Source organism: Narcine bancroftii, chromosome 3 (genome assembly GCF_036971445.1).
Source record: "Narcine bancroftii isolate sNarBan1 chromosome 3, sNarBan1.hap1, whole genome shotgun sequence".
Lineage (NCBI taxonomy): Eukaryota > Metazoa > Chordata > Chondrichthyes > Torpediniformes > Narcinidae > Narcine > Narcine bancroftii.
In genome coordinates this window covers 370,813,566-370,822,987 of record NC_091471.1, presented here as the reverse complement: position 1 = coordinate 370,822,987, position 9,422 = coordinate 370,813,566, and the positions used below count along the sequence as shown (strand labels likewise).

Below are 9,422 nucleotides of genomic sequence, written 5' to 3'. Positions count from 1 at the left end.
ATATATACAACCCCATGTCTCTACCAATCCCCCTCCCCCCACACATAAAACAAGGCAACTCACTCAAACTTCAACCAACAACAAAACTTTAACAGTAGGAAAATAAATAACAAGGGTCAGGGATTGTCGCAGCTCAGTGGGCAGCCTCTGGACCGATATTCATTCCTGACTTTCCTTGGGATTGGGATCAGTACGAGGGAGAGGAAGCCATGGCAAGGAACGGGGAAACCAATCACTGCCATGTATGGCTGCCAGATCTTATGACAGGACTGTATTTGTTTCTCCGTTTTTGTTATTTTCTCCAGGGGAACACAGCTCTACATTTCCTTGTTCCATTGTTCAATACGAAGACTAGAGTCAGATTTACAAGTCACCACAATGCATTTCCTGGCCACTGCCAATGCGATTAACACAAATTGGATTTGAAATTTGAATGCCTTCATTGTTAGCCTTATGTCCATTATATTTCCAAACAGGAACAACTTTGGGTCCTGTAGGAATCACTTGCCTATAATTTTCTCCAGAACTTGGCCTAGATCGACCCAAAAGGGCCTCATCTTGGCACATGACCAGGTTGCCTGCATGAAAGTCCTGGTCGCAACACCACATCTGAAGTATTGGTCCGAGAGTTCTGGTTTTGATCTGTTTATTTTCTGCAACGTTATATACAACTGATGTAAAAAGCTATACTGGACCAGCCAGTCCCTTGCATTGATGACCATGTTATGGGAAGGGACATCCACCTCTTTAGGTCCTCCTCGGTATTAACTTCCAAGCAAAGGGGAACGGAGTGAGAGAACCCTTGCCTTATACTCGGCTTCCATGTTTCTACCTTCTAAATGGCTGAAGCCAGAACAAAGTCTATTCTAGAGTAGGAGTCATGTTGCTTCGAGTAAAACGAGTAATCCCTTAATTCTTGGATGCTTTCTTCACCAAAATATCATTACAGTCCATAACCCATCTGCACACCCCTGTGGCCTAAATTCGCAATGTAATAAAAACCACTGTAGGCTGATCCCCATTCAGGCTTTACTTCTTCTTTGTACTCCCCAGTGTGGGCAGAACCTTTGGCAAATTCCCACGCCTTCTCAGTATCTTTGGTAATATCACCTTCAGGGTAGCTAGATGTCTCAGTACACATTTGTACCCCTCTTGCTTGATCTGCCTCTTAGCTGTCTCAAACGCTTTACTCAAACGCTAATGTCTGGGTAGAATGAGATTTTATTCCCCCTCTACCTCTCAGGGGGACCCTCTTTTCTTTGCACCTGTCGCTGCTGCTCCCTAACATTCTCTCCCAGTCGGAACGTGGTCTCTGCCCGGGACCTGGACTTGGCAAAAGGCCTCATTTGCTGTTTACAAAAAGACAACAGATGAAAGAGCTTGTCGGAGCCACATATTGTCTGGAAGAGAACTTGCTGTTCTAAGAGGGTCATGTGGTTTTTGCAAGCCGAGAGAGTCAAACAGGCTTTTCTCTCAGGGAGAGAGAGAGAGAGAGAGAGAGAGACACAGATCACATCTATAGAGTTACAGTCAGCAACAGCAGCTGGGACTGGAACAGGACAAGCTGGCAAGCTTGTGGACAACCCCATTTGGAAGACGGGTTGTGAGTGCTTACTTCAGCCTGGTCAAAGCCCTTGTGGTTCATACAAGAGGAGAGGACTGGCTGTCTAATATTTCACTTGGAATAACAGAAACAAAAAGGAACTCTGTGGTGACCAGAAAGAAAGAGGTTATCATCTGGAGAACCCTGATGGGGCGAGTTTCTTCTGCAAGACAATGAAGTGTCTGATGGAAGTAAATCTACAACAAAACTCTCTCTGAAAACCGATAAGAACCTTCCTGAGCAGTAACCATTTACCTTTCAAGCACCAAAGCCTGGTGAACTTCATAAGAATTGCCTGCAACCAGTGAACTTGGAGGAATGAGAAGTGAGATTGGACTGTGAATCAAAGAACTTTTCTAAACTTACACACATATTACATACACGTGCAATTAGAATTAGAAGGGGGTTAAGTTAGGTTAGTTAAGTCAATAGTGATAAATTAAAGTGTAATTCTGTTTTCATATTTAAAGATAATTAAAACCAACTTTTGTTTAAGTCACCATTTGTCTTGGTGAATCTCTATTGCTGCTGGGTTTTGGGGTCCTTTTGGCTCATAACAATATGTGTGTGTGTGTGTGTGTGTGTGTGTGTGTGTGTGTTTGTGTGTGTGTGTGTGTGTGTGTGTGTGCGTGCGTGCGTGCGTGCGTGCGTGCGTGCGTGTGTGTGTGTGTTTATATATTTAAAAACCCCACCTAACCTACTCTATTTATAAAAGACAACTAACTAAAAAAACAAAATGTGAGTATCTTACCCTGAGGGTTACATATATTCCATAGCTTTTGATTCATACCGTGAATCAAAAAAAAATCTTTATCCAAGAGTTGGGGTTTAAAGTCTTCAAAATTTATAGTGGATTAATTTTCCATATGTTGGAGGAAACGATAGAGATAGGGATGGCTGAAACCATTGAAATGTTCCAAAAATATGCAAATTTCTTTCAATCAAGATGCTTCTTCTCCTAAGTCAATGTAGGTCAATGCAAATTGGGATTATGTCAAAATAAGTGAAAAGAATGTGGTGCAAATTAGGACACAGCAGATAGGATTGTCAGGTCTCGAGGAAATGTTTTTTACACAAGTGAGTCTGCAAATGCAATCCATAAATGTGCTGGAGAAACTCAGCATCCATCAGAAGTAAAGGATGACCAATGTTTCGGGCTTGGGCCTTTCATCAGGTACAAGCAAAACCAGGTAGATATGAGAATAAAAAGGTGGGAGGAGGGTGGAAGGGGAGAGGATGGAGAAAGGAGGAGGAGCACAGGCTCACAGGTAAGAGATCACAGATGGGAAGAAGTGAAAGGAGAGAGGGTAGCTCCCAATAGGGCAGGGAAGGGAAAGCGGTGGGGAGCTGGAGGAATAGGGAATAGGGAAAAAGAAAAACTCGGAAGGGGCCTAATGGAGCAGAGGACTTGTTGCCATCAGGATGGAGAGGCCCAGATGGAAAACAAGGTGTTGTTCCTTCATTTGTGTGCAGCCTTAGTTTGGACAGACAAATCGGTGTGAGAATGATGTGTAGAACTGAAATGGTCAGCCACTGGGAGATTCTTGCTGTTGTAGCAGGGAGAGGGGATGTACTCAACAAAACAATCTCTCAGTCTGTGCCCAGTCTCACCAATGTAGTTAAAGCCACATCTGGAGCATTAAATGCAGAGTATGACCCTGCAGATTCAGAAGCGGTGTTCCTTCACTTGGAAGAACCATTTGGACTCCGAATGGTGATGAGTGAGGACATGTAGGTGCAAGTGAAGCATTTCTTGCAGACAAGATAAGCTTATTTTAGTGATCATTGTTTAAGATATAATTTTCATCTGAAGAGGTTAATTTCCTGTCGCTATGTATTGATTTCTAATTTCATGCAAAGTTCCTTTGGGCATTGTTTCAACATTGTTTCAATTAATCAAGCCAATTTTAAATGACTAAATGAACAAGAGAAAGGTGCATTTGTGGATATAAGGCAAACATAATATGAATACTAAAATAATATTTTAAATTCCGAGATAATATTGCAATCGGACCAAAGGTATCTAAATTAACAAGGCAATCCTATGAAAGTTAAAATCTGATGAGAAGTTTCCCTTCTAATATTGAATCTTTCATAAATTTCCTTGCTGAAATTTTCAACGTTACGGTTTCCATTGCGCTGATCATTGTTTTTTTTGCTGACTCAAGAAGCCTGAGGTATTTTCCTTTATCTGAGCATTTGATCTGTTCATACAAAAGCCCTAAGAATCAAACAGAATTAACTCAATGGAAAGATTTATCTTGCTCATTGAGTTAAACATGAAGATTAGGTTTGACCAAATTACATATTTTGACAGATATTAATTTCCAACCTGATCATTATAAAACTGAACTTAGTGCTTCAACTGTTGAATAGCTGACAAAATATAAATCACAAGTGAAATTAAATACTAGATAAGCTGTGGATGAAAAATAAAATACATAAAATAAACTAAATGTTTATTTGAAACAAAGCAAAAAATGCTTGCGATATATCTTTAATCAAGCAGCATCAGGAGGAAATCAAAATTTCAGGTCAAGGATCCATCAAACTTGAGAAGGGAGAAGATGAGCATGTCTGAGGTTGCAAAAGGGAGAAAACTGAGAAAGCATGAATTATCTGTGAGGGATGCAGTCAAATGTGGATTTCAAAACTGACCAAAGGAGAAAGGAAAAGAACACACACACACACACACACACACACACACACACACACACACACACACACACACACACACACACACACACACACACACACACACACACACACACACACACACACACACACACACACACACACACACACAATAAATTTACAGAGGGGCTGTCACATATTGGTGAAAATATTAGTCCAGAATCATGGGGAATGGTCAGGAGCTTTAAATTTATGAAATGCAATAAGGAATTGAAGGAAATACAGTAAAACTCTTGTTATCTGGAATTCAAGCTACTGGCAGCCTCAAGCAACTGGGAAAAAAAAATCACAGAGAATAAATCAGGAAAAAAGATGTAAATTTAAAATTGACATGCCATTAGTTTGCTAATTGCACAGCATGCAATCTCAAGCATCTGCATAATTCACTTATCCAGATTCTACGAATCCCCATTGGATCCGATCCGGGTATCCAGGGGTTTTACTGGAGTTGGTGAATACACAATAAGCGTGAAGATATTGGCACAATCTTTTCAAACATTTTTAAATCAGACTCATAAGCTTTTGCCAAACTTACTGACTTTACTTTATGAACTGATGAGTGAAAGAATTCAGGAAATTTATTTGTAGAGTGGAACTAATATTCTCGGGAAGATATATTGGTAATTTTCCAATCTCACCTAGATCCAGTAGCACTTTCCCCATAATTTCAGCATGAAGACTGCAGAGAGCATGAGGACTGCAGAGAGCATGAGGACTGCAGAGAGCATGCTGCTAGTTTGTCCAGTTTTTCATTGGGACTTAACAGTCACACCTAAGCACACTGCTCGAGGGCATGTCCTCCGGTGCTATATAGTCTGATATATTATGATTGGAGAAACTGAACTATACAGAATTTCATCGCTGTCATGAGGCAACATGCCTTCACTATCTGCTGATTGAATGGTCAACACTATGAATCTTCGATCCTCGAAGAACAGCATCAGTATGCTCTTGAGTCTATTTTCACTGCACATATATTTGGAGATATCATGTGTCCTTTGTTATTATTATTGCTCATGTTTGAATGTTGGTGTTAATGGCAGGGCCAGAAAACAAAAGATGCCAAGGAGCTCAACAAACCGATCTCCCAGTCTGGCCCTACTCACTCCAATGTAGAGGAGAATACAATGGGAGCACTGAATCCATGTCAAATCACTAGAAATGTCTTCCTTCTTCAAACAACTTGGCTTTCCCCTCCCACCATCAACTCGGGCCTCACCCATATATCCTCTATTACCCACACATTTGCCTGGCCCTTTCATCCCCACACGCAACAAGGACAGGATTCCTCTCATCCTCACTGACCAGCTTCTGCATCCAACATGTCCCCCTCTGCCATTTCCGCCACCTACTACGTGATCCTACCACTGGACACATTTTCCTCTCTTCTCCCCTGTTCGCCTTCCACAGGAACTATTCCCTTGACCATTCCTCCCTCCTCACCAATCATCCCCTTGATATCTACCCCTGAGACTGCAGGAGATGCTCCACTTGTGCCCACACCTCCTCCCTCACAATGTTTTACTTGTGAATTTTCAGGGTTCATCTACTCCATCCAGTGCTCCTGTTGTGGTCTTCTCTACATCGGATAAACTGGGCAAATTCTGGGAGATCACTTTATTGAGCACCTTGGGTCTATCCATCACAATAGCGTGCCCAGTGGGCACCCATTTCAATTTACCCATCCCATTCTCTTGTTGACATATCTGTCTCTGGTCTCATGCACTGCCAGACTGGGACCACATGCAAATTGGAGGAACAACACCTCATCTTCCAACTGGGCACCTTCTAACCAGATGGCATTAATATCAACATCTGTGGCTTTCATTCAAACCACCCTTCCACCTCACTTCTTCCCCTGTTGCCTTCCTCCAACATCTCTCTCCTTTTTCCCTGTCTCCCTTGGCCAGGACATAATCCATTCTCACCTCTTTCCTTATTATATCTAATTAACACCTTTTGTTGGTCTGGACTCCTCCCCCAGTAGCACTGTCATTCTGCTTATTCCTTGAAGACGGGCTCAGGCCACAAATGTCAGCGATATATCTTTGTCTCCTATGGATGCTGAAAGACCGGCTGAGTTCCTCCAGCATTTTGGTGTGCTTTTACTACAATCACAGCATCTACAGACCTTTGTGTTTCACTGCAACAGGACAGAGAACAAATAGATTCATCAGAGATGAGAGTCTTAGAGAATTAATGAAAGGAGGTGACTTTGTGCCTCCAAAATTCAAAGCAGGAAGGAGTAAATGTTTGGTGATCACATTGAGTCAATGCGGATATTAGGTTCTGTGATGATGGAAAACTAAAGGCATCAATCAACCTGCAAATGCTTAAAGTCCAAAACTGAAACAGAAAGTGCTTAGTGTGCTCAGTAGAGAGAATAAAGTCATCATTTGAAGTCAATAAATTTTCACTGAAGTTGAAGAAGCAAGAAAACCAGTTGTGGAGGGAAGAAATTGAGAGAACTGGAGTGAACAGGACTGTCCCTGTTGGAAAGCACAATTACCAATTTTCCATTAGTCAGAAACAATTGAAACAAAAACTAAAGTTAAGTCCTTATGTTTCCCCCCCCCCCCCACCTCTCTCTCTCTCTCTCTCTCTCTCTCTCTTTTTCCACAGATTTACCTGCATGTTTCAGTTTCAATTTGTTGAATTTTATTTTTCTATCTCCAAGTGCTAGTGTTTAAATTGATACTTCCACATTTTCTACGTTAGAAGAGTCTCTTGCAACTGCTGCAGTTAAGTTCAAGGTTCCTTTTATTGTCTGTAATAAGACATTAAAAATGTAACATACATGATATACTTTAACCTTTGCCTGCCATAGAGCAGACAAGATATTGCCATTAGTATTACCTGATGCCCTTTTCAGAATGAGAGAAAAAGATACAAAAGAGAGTCCCTTCAGAGTCGCTGAGAGTCTGTGGATTTGCCTTGAGTGTTCCCATAGTCTCTGAAGCCGCACAGAGCTCCTGATCCAAACCTGCATCACAATTAGGAGGCCTTCAGTGCCCAAGGCCCTTCAGAAGCCCTTCTAGCCCTCAGTCCCTCTCGAATCCCAGCTACGATACCTGGTTTCCACGAGGCAGTGTCCAGCAGTCTGTGCAAGTCCCTCAACAGTGTCGCCCACAACCTGTGTGGTTCACATGTAAGTTCATTGTTCAAGGAAATGCAGTGAGAGGTGAATTAAAGTGGATCCAAACTGAGTGAGAAGCTCGAGTTTACCTGAGCCACGGCTCAGCTCGTGTATCTTGACGATGAATGTCAAACCCACTGGGAGGAAGTAATTTTGATCCATGTTTTTTTTGGCACCAAGCTTAAAGCAGGTGGGTAATTTTGCTTCCAAAGATTGAATATGTCTGCTAATACTCCTGTCTGCTGGTCTGCACAGACTCACACAATACACCTGGAGACTCCACCTGGGCCAGTCATTTTCCACAGGTTCACTCTCAGGAAGGCCTATCTGATGTCTGTGTTGGTGACAGCATTGAAACATAGAAGATAGGAGCAGGAGTAGGTCATTCGACCCTTCGAGCCTGCTCTGCCATTCAACGAGATCATGGCTGATCTTAAAGTTCAGTACCCCGTCCCCGCCTTCTCTCCGTAACCTTTAATACCCTTATACTGAAGAAATAGATCTAATTCCCTCTTAAATATATTTAATGAGCCTGCCTCTACTGCCCTCTGTGGCAATGAATTCCACAGATTCACCACCCTCTGGGTCAAGAAATTCCTCCTCATCTTGGTCCTAAATGGTTTGCCTATTACCCTCAAACCATGGCCCCGGGTTCTGGATTTTCCCATCCTTGGAAACATCCCATCTGCATCCATTCTGTCCAGTCCTGCCAGAATTTTATAGGTCTCTATGAGATCCCCTCTCAATCTTCTCAACTCCAGCGAGTACAATCCCAATTTGCGCAATCTTTCCTCATAAGTCATTCCTGCCATTCCAGGTATCAGCCTGGTGAATCGCCTCTGCACTCCCTCCATTGCAAGAACATCCTTCCTTAGATCAGGTGACCAAAACTGCACACAATACTCCAGGTGGGGTCTCACCAAGGCCCTGTACAGCTGCAGTAAGGTATCCTTGTTCTTAGACTCAAACCCTCTTGATATGAAGGCCAACATACCATTTGCCTTTTTAACCGCCTGCTGTACCTGCATGCTCGCCTTCAGAGACTGATGTACAAGTACCCCGAGGTCTCTCTGCACTTCCCCATCTCTTAATCTATTGCCATTCAAATAGTAATCTGCCCTCCGGTTTGTATTACCAAAGTGGATAACCTCCCATTTATCCACATTGTAGTGCATTTGCCATGGATCTGCCCAGTCCCTCAATTGATCCAAATCACACTGGAGCTTCCTGACCCCCTCTTCCGTGCACACAACCCCTCCTCGCTTAGTGTCATCTGCAAATTTGGAGATATTCCATCCAATCCCCTCATCCAGATCATTACTGTAAATTGTGAACAGCTGGGGTCCCAGTATAGATCCCTGTGGCACCCCTCGGGTCACCGCCTGCCACTCAGAAAACGAACCATTTATCCCAACTCTCTGTCTTCTACCTGCCAGCCAGTTCTCAATCCACATCAATACTTTGCCCCCAATCCCATGAGCCTTGATTTTGGAAGCCAGTCATTGCAGGTGTGGCTGAGGTTGGTGTGGTGTGTGCTGCATGCTCATTGGAAGCAAGTGTAAAGTGAAGTGATCTTAATTTAAAAAAAAATTTAAGACATACTTTGTAGTGTGGTTACAGGCCCTTCTGGTCCATGAACCACCCAAATACCTCAATTAACTAACAATCCCATATGTTTTGACTGATGAGAAGAAACCGAAGCACCCACAGGAAAACCACGCAGACATGGGGAGAATGTACAAACTCCTTACAGATCGTGCTGGATTTGAACCCAGGTCACTGGTGTTGTATAGGTTTGTGCTAACCGCCACACTGGGGGTGGTCAAACTGTGACTCACGTAACACACGTGGCTCTTTGACATATATAATGTGCAGCTCGCAGGAATATGTTGGCTGAGACAGGAATCGTAAAGGCCAGTGTTCACAATGGTAGTCTTGGCTGGCAAATTGAAAATATTTGATATACATGCATGTAATAGTCGCTCTCCC

The 9,422-nt window shown here is 42.8% G+C and overlaps 1 protein-coding gene across 3 annotated transcripts in view; it reads left to right on the top strand.

Moving 5' to 3' along the window:
* LOC138759603 (uncharacterized) overlaps window positions 1–9,422 on the top strand; it is a 374,892-nt gene that overhangs the window by 302,822 nt on the left and 62,648 nt on the right. The gene's annotated exons all lie outside the window — the stretch shown is intronic.